The sequence below is a fragment of the Numida meleagris genome, chromosome 2, assembly GCF_002078875.1.
Source record: "Numida meleagris isolate 19003 breed g44 Domestic line chromosome 2, NumMel1.0, whole genome shotgun sequence".
NCBI classification, from domain to species: domain Eukaryota; kingdom Metazoa; phylum Chordata; class Aves; order Galliformes; family Numididae; genus Numida; species Numida meleagris.
The window spans coordinates 133,918,263-133,940,633 of record NC_034410.1 but is presented as its reverse complement, the minus strand read 5'-3'; the positions used below and the strand labels follow the sequence as shown (position 1 = coordinate 133,940,633).

Below are 22,371 nucleotides of genomic sequence, written 5' to 3'. Positions count from 1 at the left end.
AGGTAAGAATAGTGTAACTCAATATTAGACCAAGGGCAGACATTGTTTGGTGTGAGGAGGATGCTATTTGCACAAGAACCCACCTCATGCCAGGCAGCCCACCACCGCTGTGATGCTGTTTGTTCACCTTCCCAGAGGATATGGCCCCTCAGATATGCTGGAATAATCACTTGTATCCTTAATCCTTCCATATTTAGTCAAAACTCCAACTAAAATTGACAACACCATGATTTTCTAACCTAGGTGTGGTTAGCACCTAGACCTGGGTGAAAGTTTTCTCATGCTGAATTTCACAGCAGCAGAATGGATGGTGGGATGGTACAGGCGCCGGGCATTGGAGTTAGTGGTCTGTGCTGGCCAAGACCAGAGCAGGAAGCAGTCCTTCCTGTGGGATGCGAGCCTGAGCACAGCCATGATGCTTGTAGCATCCACTGAGAGATGGATGAGCAGAGATCATCTGGATTCAGGTAAGCAAAGCCAAAATGAGAATGAGGTATCAAAGAGCTGCAGCTGCATCATTTAGCGACCAAGTCTGGTGCTGAGCTGTGACAGAAAGATGCAGCAACTCCCTTGGAGTTTGCTTTGGTGCCTTTTATGTGGAATTATACTACAGACTGTTTTAAGGCCTGCATATCTCCTGAAGGCTTTGTCTGTTCCTTGGTTACTGGGCCAATAATATATTTTCTTCTTGCAGATGATTAGCATGTCTTGAGAGTTTTTCTGAAGCTGTCTCTTGCACATGTCTCTAAGCCTAATAAAGCTCTCTGTGTTTGTTAAGCGCATGTTGCTGTCTGCTAAACTGTGAGAAACAGCACAAAAACAGAGACACTGATGCAGCTTTGCTAAAAGGTTTTGTGTATTTATTAACAAAATCAGCAAGCAACCAACGCGTGTTCTCATGTTCCCAGCCAGAAAGCAGTTTCATGTAAGTAGATGTTTAATATTGTGAATAAATCAATCCTCCCAATATATTTCATCATATTAATGAGCTTCAATAAACTTAATGTATATTACTTTTTCCCTTATATCAGGATTTTACAAAGCCGAGCAAATTTACCACTGAAAACATTGTAAAGTATCATTGGGAGAACATCCATCGTCACTATCCATGCATGGTATGATCCAGCAACTGTTCTTTAAAATAGAACTGAGGTGATGTGAGCCCCACTCTTTCTTTGGCCCGCTTTCATTCTGGACTTTGATTGTTTTCAGGTCCAAAATCTTGCACTTGTGTAAGTCAGGTTTCTTTGCCCAGTGCCTACTTCTAGCAGAAACACTGCTGTGTAGCTTCAGAGGATTTCAGCAGACAGCACCAACTCACAGCATTTATATGTTGCTTTTGAAACCAGCACTCAAAAATATTTGAGAATCTTTCTGAGATTACAATCAACTTCTCTAAGTGCTGAAAGTGCCAGTGAATGATCTGTGAACCTCCCCTGATGGCCAAGTTTCACATCCTATCGTGTGGTAAGACATTCTGTCCAAATGAATGAGAGACCGATAAGAGAAGCACCGCCGTGAGGTGACTGGGGAAAATTGCAGTCATTCATCTCTACCCAACTTTTTCATGCAATTTGGCAGCTACTGCTTATCTTAACCCCACCATATCACACCAGAACTCTTCCAGAAATGCTCATGCGAAGGATGAAAATAAAGTACTAACCACAACATCCGTTCTCTTTCATATCTGTCTCTCTTTTTTTCTCTGGTGGCAGCCCAACACTCATGCATATCTCTTCCACGCTCTGATGCTCTTTCAGCCACTTTTTATCTCTGAAAAATAACAACACATCATAAACACACCAAATGGCATTAGGAAAATATCACCTAATGTATTTAAGTACTTTATCACCTCAGCACATGGACAAAATTAAACATTACCCTGGGTAAATAAAACTTGCATTCTAACATGCCATCGGCTAAAGAAACATCAATACAAGACCAGGGAGGCAGAACTTCAGCACTGGTTCCTTGCAGAGGGTTTGGAAATGTGGTATTTTCTGCAGCAAACCCAGCACTGTACACATGTACAAGTAAGCCCTTTGGACACAGGCAACCAAAAGCTTTCAGTGTGCCAGAAGCGCGTGCACAGAATTTGATTTGCCTTTCCAAAAGCACAGGATGGATATTGGTAGTGTTTCAGGCAGGGTATGAAGCAGTGAACAGAGAGATAAGCCATTCCTGCAGGAACAACTTTTTTGATCACTGAAAGAACAAGGTTTGGACTATTAAATGGGAAGAACGTAGCTGCCTTGGCTCCAGCAGTTGGAAGGCTTGCTTTGCCAAGGCTGAGAGCGAGGATCTGAAGGATTCCAGCCAGGTCTCTACTACAAAGTTTTACAAGCATAGCTATGCTGGCTACAAGCATGGAAAAATCGCACCTAGCGATGCCAGGGACGGCCCCGAGCTGGGCACAGCTGTGCTTGCAGAAAGCACTTGGGCTCGTTTAGCTCATGTTGTTGAGCTGGGCTGGAGGCCGCCTCGCCAGGTGCCTCTGCTGGGGGCTGTGGTGGGACTGCCGGCACAGCACTGCGGCACCCGAGCGGTGTGAACACCGCTTCCATGGGAGGAGGGATCCTCTGCTGCCACAGGCTGCTCCAGAGGTTGTGTGGATTTCACCTAGCTTTCCTCCAAGGGCTGGTAAATTCTCTTCTGCCAGCCAGCAGAGATTCGGTGGTTTAAATCCTTCCCTCAGGATGCAGAGGTCTCCTGCCATTAGGACTTAACAGTGTTCAGAAGCAGGAAGGTCACCCTGCGCGTATCGGCAGCCACAGCCCCTGCAAGGCAGAGAGTCTACAATTATCTAGTTATTAAATTCTGATAGCTCAAGCGTTTGTTAATTACTTTGAGATTACTTCGATACTGCCTGTGTAAGACTGATCATCCTGAAAAACATGGCATTATCTCTCAAGCAGACCAGCAAGGAAAACAAAAGACGAATTCATATTCATTTTGCAGGCCAATTAGATTGCTTTCAAGAAATGCATGAGCCCCTTTAAAGTCGATGGTAGCAAAAATTACTGATCACAAATGCAGCTGTTTACAGCGTGTACAAAAGTGATGATCAGCCTCCCCACGTGTTTAGAACTTGTTTTTTATTTTGTGATGGAAAATTTTTACATAGTATTCTTTATTAATGCTAATAGGGCCTTTAGGATGTAGAGATATGAAAGATATGTAAACTGTACATTATTTAGCATAGTATGCACAGAGCAGTTTTTAAAATGTCCAATCTAAATATTAAATTTTTTCCTATCCACAGAAAATATCATATTTGCATATCAAAGGGTCAATACTTCTCACCCAAATGCTGTAATGATGAATGTAAGTGACCACGGCGCCATCAGACCAGTCTGCAGTGCTGACATCTACGCATCTTTAAGCCCATCCAGTAGAGACGGAGACCTCGATGAGTGCACCGTTTGAAAGTGCCTAGTGACAATTCAGAAGTCTGTCAGCCTTTGCTATATTAAAATTCTTAATAAAGAATGGATCTTGCATCGAGAGGATCCTCACTGAAGACGCTGGAGTTCAACCATATGGATTAAAATACTGGGTTTTCTTCATCCTATTAATTTTGCTATCCAATCATCACCAGTTTTATTATTATGAAATTTGCATTTCTAAACAGACTGTCATTCTCAATTTTCAGCCGTCTGAGTTATAAAAGGTATTGAAAACAGCTTTTTATGTTTCTCCTATGTAAATAAGCACATTTTCCCTGTTCTCTTCTTGATGCTGATTTTCCTGTGAAGTAAGAATCAAAAGCTATTTTTATTACAGAAGATACTCTCATATGCCTTCTAGCTCATAGTAAGACAAAGTCTTTTACAAAGACAAAAGCTTTGTTACACAGTGAAGCAATTACAGAGATTGCAGTATTTCTACTACTTCAATTGCAGGCTATAGGAGATGCAGCATTACTGCCACTGAGTAATGCTCATCGAGCTTTCTTTGAAGCCAATGGTAGACTACTGCTGTCATCAGTCAGAAACAAATTGGGCCTCAAGTATGTCCTCATTGAAGTAAATTGCTTGTTAGCTTCTCCCATCAGCGCTGCCATTGCCAGGCTGAAATAAAACTCACAGTCATTTACACGGAAAATGCAGAAGGGTTGCAGAGCACCGCTTTTTTGGCTTGTCTGTTTCTTCCAGCCACCACATGCAGACAGGGAGGAAGACAGGGCAAACCAGCCAGCACACAGCTCTGGGCGATGCAAAGTAATGAGCAAGAGCCTCAGAGTAGGGTCCCTTGTACCAGCAACAGAGTAATGCCACTAGAGCACTGGGTCACAGTGCCTGCAGTCTGCAGGGCTCAGGAACAGTTTGTCAGGCTGCCTTGACCTGCCTGGAGTTTTGCTTTTATTTGGTTTTCTATGTTTTGCTTTGTTCTATTCTGACATGGTGGCTGTGGATAATTCATTTTATTTTTACATATCTTGTATGGCATCACCATAGTTTTATAGAGGCAGTTGTAACAAGCAGTTACTCCATGGAGAATGAGATATTTGTGACTACTGTAAGGATGTAGTACAGAGAACTATGGGGCTGGTATGACAACGGAGCTCCTGAGAAGTGGTGAACGGGGTGCAGTGAAGTGAAGAGAGGCAGGGGATGAGAAGGGATGGAGGGCAGGCTGGCGCTGGAGAGCCACCAGCTATAACCAGTTCACCCACTGCCAGGTAGATAAATGCTGCATCTGGACAAAAACAGCGTTAGGAGCAACAAGAGAAACGAAGAACAAGTATCAAACATACACAAAGTGCACTACTTTCTGAGTAAATTTGGATGCATTGTGGACTCACGGAGTTAAATTAGGTTTAAAAAGAGCGAGGTGTAGATGTGTGTTAGCAAACACACAGAAATGACCCCTACGCAGATTCTAAGCATGAGGGAGAAGGAACAGTGGGAGCCGTGTTCCTCCCAGCAGGAGACTGGTGTGGCTGTACCTGCTCCGCACCAGCCCAAAGCCCAAGGGGAAGGCTGAGGATAACAACGGGAAAAGGGGTAGAAATTCAGAAAGGTGTTTGCAAAATGCTTAACTGTATTGTTAACAATACTGAGACCTTTTTTGCATGGCAGTATTCATTTCCTTGTTTTATTTCTTTTTCTGCAATGAGTAGGTAGATCTGATTCTTGCATCTGAGCGGTAGGATTTTGTTGTGGCTTAGCATGGCAGGTGGCTCAGCAACACAGTCGTTCGCTCACTCCTCCCTTCCCAGTGGGATGGGGGAGAGTAGAATTCATGGGTTGAGATTCAACTACTTACTAAGACAGAGAAAAAGAAAAGAGTAATTGTGACTATATACATATTTATGAATGTATATAACAAGTGATGCACAAGCAATTGCTCACCACCCCCTACCCGATTCCAGCTGGCCCCCAAGCAGTGAAAGAGAGCGAGATGAACTCCCACTCCCTTCAGAAGTCCTTCTGTTTGATGTCATGTGTTATGGAATATGCCCTTTGGCCAGTTTAAGTCAGCTGTCCTAGTTCTGTCTCCTCACAGCAACTTGGGCCCTTCACTGAGAATGGCTTTGGCTCTGTACAACACTGCTTAGCAGCAGCTATAAACACAGGTGCATTATCAACTTTGTTTTTCTCCTAGAATCAAAACGTAGCATCATAGCAGACACTCTGACAAAAACAATTCCATCCCAGATGAAACTAAGACAGATTTTAATCACACTAACAACAAATTGTTGGATTCAAATGTGTTTCCCTTTTGCCCATAATATTATTTGAAGCATAACACCCTCTGCTTCCCATCTTTCCCCAAATCTGGAGCAGTAACAGTGTTCACTGAGTGATCGAGGGCAGCTTGGGACAAGCATCCTCCAAACCCACGCACAGCATTCTCTAAGCACAGGAAGTCCAGCATCATGTCCTGCTCCATGCATTAAAAACTGCCCTGCCTCAGGACTCTGTTTTCCCAGAAGATGCAGAAGGCACGTTGTCAGGGACAACAGGCAACATGAGTACTGGATCACAAGGTGCAGTTTTCACACACCTCTCCAAAAGCATGGAGATCTCCAAGAAGAGCCCAGGAGTACGGAGCATGCATGAATCCCAAGTGACGAATTGCCTGCGGGTCCTCATTGTCTGCTCTGAGAAAGTAGCTGAGAAGTGGATACAGAGTTTATAATAGATTTTATGCCTGCAGAACACCATATGGTCCTTCCTTGGCACATTTACCAAAATGGGTGTAAAATTTGTTCATTCCACAAACCTCCTTAAAAGCCCCGAATACAGTAAGAGGGTTAATAACTGAACTTCTCCTCTGCCTGTAGATATTAGTTTTTATAGCTAGAAGTTAAATTTTATAGTTACATACATTTTATATGCACTGATTTTTATTACCTACACATTTCTGTATTTATGAATCATCCTCAGATTCTTTAGCTGTTAGAATCTAGGAAGGAAAGTTAAAATGCTGCATGGTACTAGTGTCATTTGTGTATTTTTAAAGCGATTTACAAAGCATTAAATCCAAGAAGTGACAGGTGTTCTGATGAAACGGGCAGAGACATTTGAAGGCAACATTAAGGACTGAAAAAATGTATGAAATTAAATTATTGAAGAATAATCAGAATGAGAAAAGGCCCTTTCTTATACTATTCTGTAGACAATTCTGAAAAGAAGGCAACCTCTTCTCCCCAAAAGACAAGTGAAACTGCCAGCTCTAATATAAACATCTCTTTTCCCTACACCCTTTCTAAAACATGCCTGTAATTTTCAAACAATGCCATGTGTTCTGCTACCAAATCGGATCGAGAAGCTTGCACAGCTTATCCACAGCACTGCTATCAGAACCATTTCAGGAATGCATACTTCATCTTCAGGGCCTGTGCCTTGAAACGCGGTTTATTATTCTGGGCTCATGGCAACATTCGGTGCTCTGGATTCAAAAGCTGCTGACAGTTCGTTTTCATTTCTCTGTCTCCACATTTCTGTGTTTAAATGCAGGAGAGTTCTGGCAAGCCCATGACTCTGAGAGCGCACCTCCTGCTAAATACAGAGAAGGTTTTTATTAGCAGAAGACAACCATCAGCCTAAATTGCAACATGACTCTTAAAGGGCAGATAGATAAATTTGAGTGGGAACATAAAGATAATTGCCATTGAGCTCATCAGAAGAACAGGCACTTCTCATACAGTTTTCAAGTGATATAGCCTTCTTTTGAGTTACAGGTCAGCCAACATAACCCTTCACTGGAAACTACTGGATATGTATTTATTGGCTATCTAAATAATTTGAAAAGGAAGCAAAAAATAATTAGGATCAAAAAGTGAGCGATACCCAAGCTGAAATATACCATCAAATGCAAGTGAATGAATTAATCCAGACTTTATCTTGTAAAGTGCTGCCCTCTGAACCAAGCCCAGCAAATCTCTTCAGCACGCTCTGTAACTGAACACGTCTCACTGGACCGCTGGGTATGTCTTGAGGCAGTTGTTGCAGTGCAGTATTGAACAGAGCCACAGTACCCGGCATCTTGCTGGATTGCCCCCAGTATGTTCATTTCATGTGCCCTGCAGTGTAAGAGTTAATGGTATATGCCTTCCAAATATAAAGACGCGGAGAGAGGCAAAAGCATACAGATCCAGCAGATTGTGTCTCTACTTACAAACGTTTAAATTAGAATAGCCATTTTATATGAAGACAATTTAGAGTGAGAATTTAATTGTAAAAGATACCTTTTTTTGTGACAATCTCCTCCAGCCTTCCCTATAAATCCTAAGTACTTTTCAAATTAATTCTTCAATCTCTGTGAAAGTTTCGTCCCTAAGCACATCCTTCTCCCATCATTCTCTATTTTCTTTAATGTTTCCTATCAGCAATAGCTACCACATTTTGCCTACCACCCAAAGGTATGAAAAGATCATAGTCACAGAAAATGCTGGACATTTCCTGCACTGGACATTGCACACCCTAAATTTCCAGGTTGATTTAGGTGTAGGAAAGGATTCAGTATCCTACTCCTACACAAAGCTTGGCTGGTATTTATCTGCTTATTTGTTCTTTTCCTCTGTGGGAATTTCTCCTCTTTCTGTTGTAAAGATGAATGTTGCTGACTACTGTGAGAGTCTCAAACACTTCAGGGATGAGGTAAAAGAGTTAAGAATCATAAAGTCTGAATACGTTCCAGCATTCCCAGATGTTTCCTATAAATGCAAAATAAAACCATAATGTGATTTGATTATAGTCAACATTAATTTCCTTTTTAACTTTATTAAATGGAGAAGTAGACCGTGATAGGTGATCCTGGTAATTCCGGCCGTCTGATGTCTTCCCATGAAGTCCTTGCTTTCAGAAGTTTACATTTTGCCAAACACAACTGTTTAGACTTTATTTGCCTTCTTCACTCTAGCTGGTTATGCTTTAGATCTGGTTTTCAGGCTTTGGTACAGCCAGTTCAACTGTTTCTCAGAATTATAGGGGAAAAGAGGCACTAATTTTGCAGGAGCTTGAACTAATTTTTTATGTGCTGCTTTTTTTTTTAGCATACTCTTTATATTTACATATAGGAGTAAGAAAATAGAACTTAGCAAACCTTGTGCTGTGTCCATGACAAAATGTACTTTGGACACATGACAAGACTATGTATATACATATATATATATGTCTATTTTATATTACCTATAAAATATATGTGCAATTTGTACAAACAGTGCTTGGCAGAACTTAATGAACATTTGCCGAAAATATCACTGGGCATCCGGTCTGCACTGAGCATGCTCCAGTGCTCCCCTCCCTGCTGTCAGCAAAAGAGTTATGGCTTTGAGTGGATTTTCACTGCAGACATTACCCTTCGACCAGGGAAAATAAAAAGTTAAACTGGGGATGCGCTGAGGAGTCGGCCTTAGCTCCTAAGCAAAGCTGCACCTTGGATTCTCTGCAGTCTCAGTGTGAAAGTACACTCTTTCTGTCCTGCTGGTTTTTGGCCAGCCTGCACCACGGCTGGGTAGTCCACACAAGGCCAATGCAGAATTTCCTGAAGTCAGCCCTATTACTCCTCTGAGTTTCTCCAAGCAGCTCGCTGCAATGACAAAAACCTGCATGGTGTAACACAGACTGAGGGTGAAGTTCTGTGAGATGGCTGAACACACATACCATTGCCTCATGATCAAGGGACAGGTTTTCTCACTTTTCTTTCCCAGGTTAAGAGAGCATAAGCACAAAATGTTATTGTGGATCAACTGATGGTAAGTAGTACTTTGCTAAAGCTGCATAATTTATCTGTATGTTGGCAACATAATACCAGTCACACTTCGATCACACTGAAACTCCATCTCATTCAGCAGTGCTGGTATACTTAGGGAGCAATATAAAGATGAGCATCACAGAGTTACAGTATGGCTGATGTTGGCAGGGACCTCTGGGTCCATCTGGTACAACTCCTGCTCCAGCAGGGACACCCAGAGCAGGAGGCCCAGGGCCAAGTCCAGGCGGCTTTTGGAGATCTCCAAGGAGGAGACTCCACAGTCTCTGGGCACTCTGTGCCACTGCTCAGGTGCCCACACAACTTAGAAGTGCTCCTGGTGTTCAGGGGGAACCTCTTGTGCTCCAGCTTGTACCCATTGCCTTTTGAACTGGCACTGGGCACTCCTGAACAGAGCCTGGCTCCATCCTTCGCACCCTCCCTTTGCTGGGCTCTCTCCAGTACCTCCACATCTCTCCTATGCTGGGGAGCCCAGAATTGGACACAGCACCCCAGGTGCACTGGGCTTTGGCAGTAGTTAGAAGTAACCCACCTTCGCAGCACAAAGAAACTGAGACACAGACACGGCAGCAGGGCAGCCACGTGCCTGTTCCTGGTAGGTACTCCTGCAGGGTCCGTAGTGGTTTGCAGCTGGCTGGAATACACTGCCAGAGCACTAACACCTCAGACCGCCGTAGCAGAACTTTTCTGCCTCATGTTTCAATCAAATTAAGAGTTTTTCCAAAGTGATAGGGAAATATGTATCTTTAGGAGACAACAAACAACAGTAAGACATACTGCTCAGTAATCACACTTGTGCTACATAGAAAACCCCCTAAATTGTCTGATAGATTGCGTGATTAATTTTAGCACATTGTCCTAGTTGGAGCAACTATTTCACCCTGCTGCGTTAAGTTATACCCTCCCACTTCCCTTGCTCCACTCTGTTTACATGACCACACGCATGATTATATAAATCCTGAGCCAGGCAGGTTCCCAAGGTGTCTGAATGGCCGAAATCTGCATGGCAGGGTGAGCACAGCAGCTCTAACATCAGCTGCTTCCACTCTACTCAAATCTCTCTTCTGTGCCTGGACAGTAGCTATTCACTCCACCTGGCCCCTGCCTAGCTCACTAGTACTAACATAAGTTCATCAATTAGCTTAAATGAGCAAGATGCTTATTGAAATGATTGGATTTAGCATTAGTGGTTTGTTGTAATCTTACCATTTTTTCCTCTCTGCATCTGCTGGCTAGGGCTGAGCTTTCCTTGAAGACAAGACATCACTTGGTAATGATTACTGCTAGTAGGAGATTGTGCATGGACAAAATTGAAATTACAGATTCAAGTAACTACAGAATTACTGGGGATGTCACAGCTCAAGTTAGCAGCAGGTGAGGTCTAAATACAGTCCCTCCCTTACATTAACTGAAACAGCTTGCACAGACCTTGTGTGTTTTCAGAGCATACAAAAGCACCGCTTGCTGCAGGGACAGGCAGGCACCTGAACTACTTTTAAATAAAAAAATATGGGTAGGAGAATCCTTACAGACATGCTATAGCAGAGCTCCACATGGATTAATTTTACTCAAGACTGCTGATGCAAAACACAGTGCTACTGCAGCCAGTTTGCTTCCAGCACTCAGCCTTGCTCATTTACAGCTCGCCTTGGACAGCTTTTATACCACATCAGAATATGGCCCTGGAGACACACATTTCCAGAGTGCTGTCCCTCCAGTCTCATCTTACTTCTGCATAATGCATGTGATGGATTAAACAGAAATAATGCACTTGAGCCCTGGACCCTGGTGGATGGCGATGGGGCCATCCTCAGCCTTCCTCCTCCTGCTGAAAGCAGTCCCAGCAGTGTCCAATCATGGTGGTTCAGCAACCCATTACCATTACGTGTGCTTCCTAAAACTTGTGTGGTTCTTGGCCTTGGTATTTTTCTGGTTTGAGTCACAGAAAGCTGTTGGGGTTGCAGTAAGTCCCATCAATCAACACACCATACAGCATCTGTCTTAAGCATCCAACTGTATCCCACTGAGAGCGTGAAACTTCCAGTGGCAGAAGATGAGAAAGCATTTAGTAGGTTTTGTTAAACAATCGGAATGCTGAGGGACTGAAAGATCAGCAAGAGGAAATTGTGTTACATTTTTGCCTCATCCCTGGAGATGTTCAAGGCTAGGGTGGATGGAGCCCAAGGCAACCTGATCTAGTGGCTGATTTAGTGGTTGGCAACCCTGTCTGCAGCAGAGGAGATGGAACTAGATGATCTTTGACGTCCCTTTCAGCCCAAGCCATTCTATGATTCCATGACACACCTCCCTTGCTTGATGACTAGGTCAAAACTGCTACAAATATGGATACAAGTGAGAAATATGATCAATCACAAGCAGAGACGGGAAAACAGGGTTTTTTTCTACACTATTCATTTTAGTTCCTATGCAGTCCCTGCTGCTTTGGCCCCCAGACAGTGGATTCATGGAGGAGTTGTGTATTGCTAGAGAATGGAATAGTTGTTTTTCAGTCTCTTCTGGGTATTTTTGTACTTTTGGCCTATAGTACCTACAAAGCTTGTGTAGAATTCCTACTAAAATACATTTCTAATCAGTTCTCAGCCATCTCCAGAGAAAAAATGCAGGGAGACCTATAGGCAATATCAGGTAAGAGCAAGTTAGTCCAATTTCCTTCATCCTACTGATCATTAAGTGGTTTGATCATATCTTCGAACATGGCTGTATAGTACCATCATAGACCTTGTAAGACTGGCTGTATAGTTTGTGCTTAGAAATCTGTAGCTTACCCTTTTGTACTTCATGGGGTAGAGGGATGTTGGCTTCTGTGAAAAAGAATATATCAACATGAAGCAGAAAAGCCCCATCCGGATATTCCATGGAGGGACTGAGCCTTGCCTCAGCTGAATTAAGTCAGAACTTTTTAGCTATGAAGGCTGTGTTATGCTGAGTTTAAGAACTGTCATTATTTCAGCAAAAATGCATGAAAAAGAATAAAGATCTTTTAATGGTTGAGGCAGACAACTGGTCATGAGGCATTTCTGGGCTTTTTGCCCAGATCTGTCATTGACTTCTTGATTATTTAACCATCTTGTGGATCCCTTTTATTTTTTAAAGAACAAAAAAACTGCAATAATCAGAATGTTAAGAAAATCAAGAGGTTTGATTCAGTGCACCATGATCTTCAGGGTTATGCATTTTTGTCTCTCTCTCTGTATCCATTCCACCATTTGCCTTCACTGGCTACAGTTTTGTGTTCCCAGGGCAGATGCTCTGTCTGACTCCTATGTTTGCAGTGAAAGTAGCAGTGCAGAACAGAGGCGTCTGTGCTAGTTTTAAATGGTATCTCATTAAAGAGGATATTCACACAGACAGTCACCAGGCACCAGGGGCTGTACCAACCTCCTGGAGATGCTTCTGGTACTTGAGCTAGCCCTAAGCATAGGCTTATCCCCATGCACAAATACAGAAGTTACCAGGAAACATCAAGAGAAAAAGCCAAAACTCCTAAAAGTAATAAGCTCTTGAGTCTAGTGGTCCTGCTGAATCCAAGAGAACTGATAAACCCCAAACACCAAGACCCTGCTGTGTGTGGCCAAGGCCATCAGCACATGCTGGCATTAACACTGGGTTGTACAACTTAAACCATAGCCAAGAAGGTGGTAGCTGCTGTATGCTGACCCAGACCACAGAATTTTATGTACATGCATACACATGCATATATATGTATATATACAGAGTGTGGGAACAGACTTCTGAATCCTTTCCTACAAACTGCTGGTGCATCAAGTACAGCCCTCCACCTATGAATAAACAGCCAGGGCAGGCCTCTCACATTCATGAAATAAACCATGGTCTCATGGAGGTCAGACGGGACATCTAGGTACTCATGGAAATACAGACATCATAGACACACTCCTTTCGGTTTCTATAAAATAGAGATTCCCTTTCAGTATCTAAAGGAGTGCTGTAAGAAAGAAGGGGACAGGCTCCTTAGGACAGCCTGTTGAGACAGGACATGGGGATATGATTTCAAACTAAAGGAGGGGAGATTAGGCTGGATATAAGGAAAAGATTTTGCAGTAACAATGGTGAGGCACTGACACAGCCTGCCCAGAGAGATGGTGGATGCCCCGTATCTGGAGACATTCAAGGTCAGCCTGGACAGGGCTCTGAGCACCCTGATCGAGCTGTAGGTGTCCCTGTTAAGTGCAGGGGAGTTGGACCAGATGGCCTTTAACGGTCCCTTTCAACTCAAACCATTCTATGATATTAATCATAATGGTACATCAGCTTACCAAGATCCTCAGACAGACAGTGCTACAGGTTGCTCTGCCCCTTTCATTCTGTGAGTAAAACAGATTAAGTGTGTAGTCATACATGATTATGAAATACTTGCTCACAGATCACTTTTTGCAGAGACTGCTTCATTTTAAAATATTTAATTTCTGGAAACAGAACACTTCAGTCCACAGAGTTTTCTCTCATTAACAGTGTTCATCTGCTCGTGAATGGACAGTAAAATATTTGCCTTTCTACTCTCCAGCCTCGTTGCTAAGAGCTATATACAGTATCAAACTGTTCACATAAATTTTCATTTTTCTTCCCTAAAACCCCAACAGGAAGGAAAAAAATCTGCTGACGTTGATAAAGAATTTGAAAAAGCTTCTCTGGTTTTTGCCATTCCAGACGGCCAGTTTATAGTCAGGGAACATTATCACAGCTTCATTTCCACAACAAAGAAGCCCCATTCTTCTCGTAAAGGCCCGACTGTTCATCCCAGCCCTGGTGCTTTGCATCAGAAATGCACTTCTGCTGTCAGCTTTTGTATTAGCGCTCACTTATCTGGGTGCCAAAGAAAAGTCCAAGCAAAGGACAAGTGTCTAACAGGTTACTACAGCTTCCTTTGTGCCCTTAAAACCTGCAGGCTTCAGGCGTTTAAAACTGTAATTAACATTTGTGCATTTGATAAATTTAAAATTTGGGTGAACTTTTCACACTTGGACGTTAACAACTTCCATTGTCTGCTCTCCAGTAAATTTCAATTGCTGTTTTGTTTTGTTTTGTTTTGTTTTTTTACTGTCATGGATTTTTGCTGGGCTGTAATCCTGTTGGGTTGTACCAGCCACAGAACTGGAAACAGACTTCAGGTTTCAGGGTAAATCCAGCAAAATAGAAGATATTTTCCCAACAAGGTGAGAGAAGTATTTCATTTCTTGCGGGGGTGGGAGGCCTTCTGCTAATATTGTGCTACTGAGTTCTATTTTTCATTCACTATGATTTTATATAGCAAATTATGAAAATATATGAGCAACCCACTTATAGTACACCATCTTCCTGTGTAAAATACAGTCCCATATACTTATCAAGTAAGATCTTAGAAACATCTGAAGTTAGGAGAAAGTTAATGTAAACAAGGATGGAGAAAGCATAAAACTAGAGATTGCATTTAACTGCTCTTCCAGTGAAGTTGCCCAATTAAATTCCAGAACAGAGTTATTAATGAAAATTACCATCTGCTGATTACTTTATGTACTACAACATGCTGAAACTGCTGGACTCACTTCATCTAGTTTAAAATATACTTGTGTCCATATCACAAAACTTATCGCTACAAATGAATCTGTTTGGCAAATGCAGCAACAAATCCAATGACTGCTGTGTTGTCCTCTGGTGGCCGTATTTGCCATTCAGAGAGAGGTAAAACGATATCAGGAGGTCTGCACCGTGCATGTTCTGGGGCAATAACCTCAACACTGAGGCTGTCAGCAGATGCCTACCAAAGGTGCTACATCTCTGTCTTCAAAAACGCAGCAGAGGCTTTGTCTGCAGGAGGATATTGCACCAACTTGAGCAATTAGAATTAGAAAGTGACAGAATTAAAGAAGTACCATGGAATTTTGTTGATGCATCTCTGTAAAGGTTGGTGCCCAAGAGAAACAAAATGCTGCAACAAAGAATTTGAGAGTAAACACCTCAGCATTTTAATAACTGCAAAAGCCATTTTTGTTGAAGTGCCACAAACATTACTGCTGTAAGACAAAATGAAGGACAGTCCTATAAAACAGTACATAAAAAGACAAAGACAACACTTGCCACACGGCTTATTTCAGGGCTAAAATGCTGTCTACATGTTCCCATTGCACTATTTTAGTGTTCCCAGCTGGTTCCTGCAGGGGAGTGCTTGCTTTTTCATAACAGAATGAGACTATTCCTTCATCTAACTCAATCTACTCCTAGGAAATGCAGAAAAGTTTTTTCCCTGTTGCCTTTTTGCTCTCTACCTCACTGGGCTGCTGAGACAAAAGGATGCCAGTCACAGATTATGAACACTGATATGAAACTTCTGAAGAGTGACAAATCAATGTTGAATCAGAGGGACATAAGTTCATTTCAGAAGCCTCGCCCCACTGCTGTAGTCTCTCTCGCACACATGCTGGTGTTAGGTGTCATTAATTAGTTTTACAGTGCCAGAAATAGTATGAAAAGCCAAGATGAAGAAAATTACCTCCTCCCCAGACTGCAAGAAGCCTGGAAAGAAATGACAATGAAATGAGGAGCTTGGGAGGGGAAAAAAAAAAGGGAGGTTGTAGGTAAATTCAGGGAGATTCGGGAAAGGACAGATTATCCAAGACATTCAAAAGGATTATGTAGTAAGACTGAGAAAGCAGGTGAAATGATTTGGATTAGAGGGAGACGTGGTTAGAAAAGAGTGAACATAAGCATAGCTAATTTGTTTTAGAAAATAGCAAAAGGATGCTTGGAAATGAGAACAAAAACGGACAATTATTGAAGCAATGAAGACAAACTGCCATGGATAAACTAGCTAATGTCATATAGAATAAAATTATCTGATTTAATAAGTCTGTAGATGGAGACAAGGGGAGAAAGAGGAATCGAAACCGGTGTTAGAGCTGCAAGACAAAGAGGATGTTACAATTTTGAATAAATGAGAACAGGAGAAAAGAGTGCACTTGAGACAGCTAAGAAAGTCCCCTCTGAAGAGAGTTTGGGATGGCAGGGCAGCACTGAAGAAGCCAAAAATTCACAATAGGAGGAAAAAGTTGTAAGTAACAGAAACTGATGGGAAGGATGAGTTAGCCAAAATAGATGCTACAAAGATGAAAGGAGGAGGACTGAGGGTGCAAATCTGAAGGGTGCCAACAGACAGTGTAGAGGGAGTGGGAGGATCTGCCAGAGAAGGTGCTGAAGAGAACAAGGCTTGAGGTAAATGTAGAAAGCAGGAATGCAGGCTCACTGAAGGATAAGGTGGAGATGTGAAGTGCCAGTGGTCCTGAAAGCAGCTTTAAGGAGCATCTGAATAGGAAGAAACCTGTTTGGCTAGGAATGATCATTGCAAAAGTGGACTCACAGATACTAACACTAACTAATAAAGTCTGATAAATGCTAGAGAATGGGTGTTGGAAAGTCTATTTGGAACATACAGCCCTATTTACAGGCTGAGTGAAAGAAGCCAAAGAACTGAGATGGAGCAGCAGAGAAACAGCTGTTCCAGGAGCAGGAGGATTGTGTTGAAGAGTGAGTACAGAGAGAGAACACCAAAGAAGTCTTAATCTTCAAGGTACAAAATGCAAGGAGAGGTTAGATTCAACCGAGAGACAAACAGAGAATGCACAAAAATCACAACAGTTTTATTGATCTTTAAGGCAATTTTGCTATTTAATATTAGCAAAGGACTGCATGTGTTGAAATCGTCCCCTGGAACTGCAAGATCCGAAAGCCTTGATAGATGTAGCCATATATTTAACTGATGCTAGACTTGACCTTGCTTCCTGAAGGAAAGACATGAGATTAACTTAAATGGAGTCTTTCCAACCACTAAAAGTGCAATAGAACTAGACAAAAATATCATAAAATCTCTCTTAGTTACGGGGCAATCTAGCCATTAGTATTAAAGTGAATATATTCTGGAGAATCATTAGAGTTGACTAATATATTTATAGTCTCTGTAAATTACAGAACAAAACCCTGTGGGAACCCCTATTTTCAGACTTTCTTCTAAGGAAGAGACTGCAATGACTACCGAAGCCACATCAGCCTTCAGACTGAAGTTATCAGGACTGGATGCTTTTGAGTGCTCTCAGTTACTAAATGAGAAATTTCTGGAACAGTCCAGGAGGCAAACTTGTGCTAGATGATTAGTTTAGGAAGGTATCAGCTTGTGAAGAAAACACAGGTTTTTTTTTGTAGTTTTCTAATCATTAAATAATCATGGTAAAGGAGGCCAGCTAGAGCACTCTCCCTACAACCAAGAAAAATATGCCCTTTGTATTGTATAAGACAGAGGATACAGCTGCCATCGACCAGTGTTCAGATCACCCAAGAAAACTATTGATCACAATTCAGTAATAAAAAAGGAATAGCTAACCCTTTCCCAATGATAAGGGCTTGCAGGGAAAACTCCCAAAGGAAGCAGTCTCTGAGTAGAGATTCTTCCCCTTTGGCTGCCAGCCCTTAAATAAGATTAGGGAGGGGAGGACCCAGGGTCTACATCTTCCGGTCACACAGATGAATTGTTTGCACCTGTGCTCCCAGGTCTGGCTACTCTTCTTCACCAGTGTCTCAATCACCAACTCAGGCCATGATCTAATGGTTCCCGTACACCCTTGTATCATAGAATCATAGAATGGCTTAGGTTGGAGAGGACTTAAAAGTTCACCTATTTCCAACCCCCAGCCATGGGCAGGGCTGCCACCCACCAGCTCAGGCTGCCCAGGGCCCCATCCAACCCAGCCTTGAAGGCCTCCAGGGATGGGGCATTGACAGCTTCTCTGGGCAGCTGTGCCGCTGCTTCACTGCCCTCTGAGTAAAGAATTTCTTCCTAACATCTAACCTAAATTTCCCCTTTTTTAGCTTAAAACCATTCCCCCTTGTCCTATCACTATCAGACTGTGTAAAAAGTCAGTCCTCCTCCTGCTTGTAAGCTCCCTTCAAGTCCTGGAAGGCCGCAGTGATGTCTTCCAGGAGCTTTCTCTTCTCCAAGCTAAAGGAACCCAGCTCCCTCAGCCTTCCTTCATAGGAGAGGCGCTCCAGCCCTCTGATCATCTTCACAACCCTCCTCTGGACATGCCTGGACATGTGTATTACACGCAACATTCCTACAGATAAACAAGATGAAAAAGTGTAAAAAGAGCTTTCTGAACATATTGTTCTCTCTTCCTTTTGGAGAAAAATACCAAATAATAAATGATAATGAGGATAAAAAAATGTTGAAAAAGGCCACCCACTGTTGTATGCCTTAGCATAATGAATTTCATTTAATAGGGCAATAACTTGTTTTACAGAACCATTTGCTGGTCAGTCTCAGTAAAGATGTGAAACAAGAAACAATTTCAAAAAGAGTTCACCGTTCAAATTACTGAAAGTAAAAGTCTGAATCTTCTTTGAAAATGACAATTTTTCCAACACAAACTCAGCCACACAGTAGTCAGCTTTCTACATAAAAATGTCACAGTAGGAAGATGCTTTCAACATTTTTCAAAGATTATACACCCTTTATGGTTTACATGCAGAGACAGCCTACCCTCATTAGGAAGGTGGGTTGAAGAAGCATTTAGAGAGTCTATTCAAATCTATACACCAATAGATCTGATGATAAATAATGCGGCTTTCTTACAACTCAGATCCACTTGTATCTTGTAAGAGACAAGAAATTTACTCAAATTTCTGGTCAGAAAGAATCCCTCCCCAGGAAACGTTTGTCTCCTTTACACTACTCTGTCCTAAGGAGAAATACAGAAAGATATAACTTTCCTACTCCCGGCTCTCATGTAGATGTTGACAGAATTTCTAAATTGCTTTTGAAATCTTCACTCTGAGAAGAGTTAAAGGGAGTACAAGAGGACGATAAAATCTGACTGATGGGTTTTGGGCAAAGATACTTGAAAATCAAAAGCATGTATCACTGAGAAAGATGAAAAGATGCAGCATCATAGATACATCAGAAGTGTATAGAAAAGAACATGCATGCATACAGCAACTCACAAACCTTCAGTTTTCCCCATCACTCAGAAACCAGTAATTTGAGCTGGAAAACATCCCAGGCACCAGAAATCCAGGACATATCCATGTTAGACTTTAATGACTGGAAATCATTAATAACGGTTGGTTGTTTGGCAGAAACTCAGTTCTGATACAATTACAAGTCCTTTTCAATTAATTCTTGCATGGCAAAGACAGCACATTTGGACACATAAGCGGTGTGTGGGGGTGGTCCCTCAGCAGCTAAGAAACAAAGAGTTGAAAAGTCATCTTACTCAAAATATTGCTAGGACACCTGAAGGTGCATGGCACCTTGCACTTTTAAAATTTTAATTATATTTGTTCTGTTAATCATAACGGAATTTAATTCTTCAACTTTCTTATTCTGGCACATTTAACTAGCAGTTAAATGACAAAACTGTGTTCATGATCTTTTTATAAATGTGAAGAAATACATCCAGATATAACAAATGGAATTTAGGGATTTACATTTCATTTATTTTAAAATTGCTGGAATTCTATTTATGTCTAACTACATACCTTTAAATAATCTGTTAGGATACGCTCATTTTTAACCGCATCATTTTTGTGAGGTGTACAAATATAATTCTCTGCCTTAGGATCCTGAAGTCTTATTGGGAGAGGGAAGAGGGAAGAGGGAAGAGGAAAGAAGGAAGAGGGAGATGAAGAGGTAGAGGATCCCTTCAACTCCACCCCACCTGTACAGGTCATCTGGGAGGCAGAGGCACTGCACCAGCCCTAACAGCCCTGGGGACAGGAGGAAGGACTGGCAGAGCAGCGCAGAACTGGACAAAAGAACAGGATTGCAGATAATGTACGGGTGTTGGTGTCTAATGATACTGATGCTGTTAATTACTGGATAAATTTAGAATCACTTGTCCTGCAGTACATTGTTCTGTTGCCCATCGCCACTGAAATGCTTGTGTCAGCTTAGTTATGGTAACAGAGGCCTCTAGTAGGAGGACAGCAAATGACAAAAAATTGCTTTCTTCCAGCATAGCTGAAGTGACATGACACAAAACCTTCTCCATCAGAGCTGTGCATGGAGTGACAGTTCAGTGGACTACTGGTGTGACTTTTCTGCACCCCACCCCTAGCTGACACACAATACCACTCGCAGAAAACCTATGCAGTAGCCAAGTTTGAGATCCTAAAGTTCATGAATCTGACATTCATCACAGGAGATGGATACACTTCGGTACTGGCATCACAGAGCTACAACCAAGGCCCTTTATTCATGGAATCACAGAATGCTGGAGGTTGGCAGGGACATCCAGGTCCATCTGCTCAGGCAAGGCCCCAGAGCAGGGTGCCCAGGACCACGTTCAGGCAGCTTTTGGAGATCTCCTAGGAGGGGAAGACTTATTTCTGCAGAGAAGAAAGATCTTCAGATCTTGTGTCCAGATGTGGAGTCCTCAGTACAGGAGGGGCATAGACCTGTTGGAATGCGCCCAGAGAAGGGCCACAAAAATGATCCATGGAATGGAACACCTCTCCTCTAAGGACAGGCTGAGAGAGCTGGGGCTGTTCAGCCTGGAGAAGAGAAGGCTCCGGGGAGACCTGATAGCGGCCTTTCAGTATCTAAAGGGGAGCTACAGGAAAGAAGGGGACAGACTCTTAAGCAGGGTCTGTGGTGATAGAACAAGGGGAAATGGCTTCAAGCTCAAAGAGGGTAGATTTGGCTTACATGTAAGGAAAACATATTTTACAGTGAGGGTGGTGAGGCACTGAAACAGGTTGCCTAGAGATGTGGTTGATGCCCTGTCCCTGGAGACTTTCAAGGCGAGGCTGGATCAGGCCCTGGCAAACTGATCCTGCTGTGGTGTCCCTGTCATTGCAGGGGAGCTGGACTAGATGACCTTCAGAGGTCCCTTCCAACTCTAAGGATTCTATGATTCCATGATTCTATGATCTAGAGGTGTGCAATGTGTGCACCACAGGTGTCCAGGCATGACAAGCGATGAGTGAGGTTTGCTGTGTGCTCAGCAGCAGGACAGATCAGGATGGGAAGACACGGTGTGGATAAAAACAGTTTCAATGGGATGCTGTTCAGAGTGCCAATGAGAAAAGAAATTCTAAAAACACCCTTGTCATCCTAGCATGCAAGAATTTAAAGCCTAAGCTCTGACATTAATCTCTAACATTATCATAACCTTCAACATTAAATAATTACTGTTTTATTTCAACTCTGCAGGGATTCTTTAGAACTTCTTTCACCAGAAATGGCTAAAACAGTCCTGGCACAAGGCAGGTATATACCAGGCCTGCTTCTTTACTCCACTATATCAGTTATTCTAGAACAAAACTGATATGATGAAGAATCAAGCCTCCAACCTCTGTTTTTGAATAGCCAGTCCTTAATTTTAGTACAGAAGAAAATAAATCAGTGTATCCGTTACATATTGCTTATCTCCAGAGGCCAAGTCATTTTGGATAGGTGCCCCACTGAGCAGAAAAGACTGCGTTTTCAGCTTTTTGTGATGTTTGCTGCTTCTTGGATCAGAAGATGACACGGCAATCTCAACAATAAAGTGAACTCCAAGCAATAATAATCCTCTGATATTTTAGCTGTCCAAGATCCAGGAAACAAAAACCTCCTCAGTGAAGGTTTTGAAAAGATATAGGACGTGACGGAAGGGTTAATTTGGATGTAATTTTATTCTTAGAGTGATGTGACTGATGACTGAGAGCCACACTACTGAAGAAAATGGGCTGAAGCTCTCCAGCTCCTGACAGAATGAGAGCTACATCTCTAGCAAAGGGCTCATTAACAAGCCCCAGGACACATGGGTGAGCTGGCAGGTGTGACCATTGCACGTCTACAGTCCTTAGCAAGTCCCAGAAGGGGATTACGTGTCACTGCCTCCTTCTGTCCCACCATCACCTCTATTTGTCCCTTAAAAATGCCTCTGTGTCTTCCTTCATCCGCAGACTTTGGTTTTCCCTGGTTTCTAAGAGGATATACAGGTGTATCCTTGGATATGAACTTAACTAATGGTCTTTCCTGGAGCCAAGTCCTCTGAAAAACAAGGAGATGCTTAGTGAAAAATATTATTTCTCTTCATTCTTCTTTGTGCTGCAAAATAATAGCCTATTTTATATACATAACCGTCAGGGCCTCTCTCTCCC

At 42.4% G+C, this 22,371-nt stretch overlaps 1 long non-coding RNA gene across 1 annotated transcript in view; it reads right to left on the bottom strand.

Annotated features, from left to right (window-relative positions):
- LOC110393830 overlaps positions 896 to 22,371 on the bottom strand; it is a 37,664-nt gene continuing 16,188 nt past the window's right edge. The window contains exons 3-4 of the long non-coding RNA XR_002435223.1: positions 3,304 to 3,432; positions 896 to 2,777 (exon numbers count right to left, since the gene is read on the bottom strand). This is a non-coding gene — a long non-coding RNA (uncharacterized LOC110393830). The remainder of the gene's footprint in view (positions 2,778 to 3,303; positions 3,433 to 22,371) is intronic.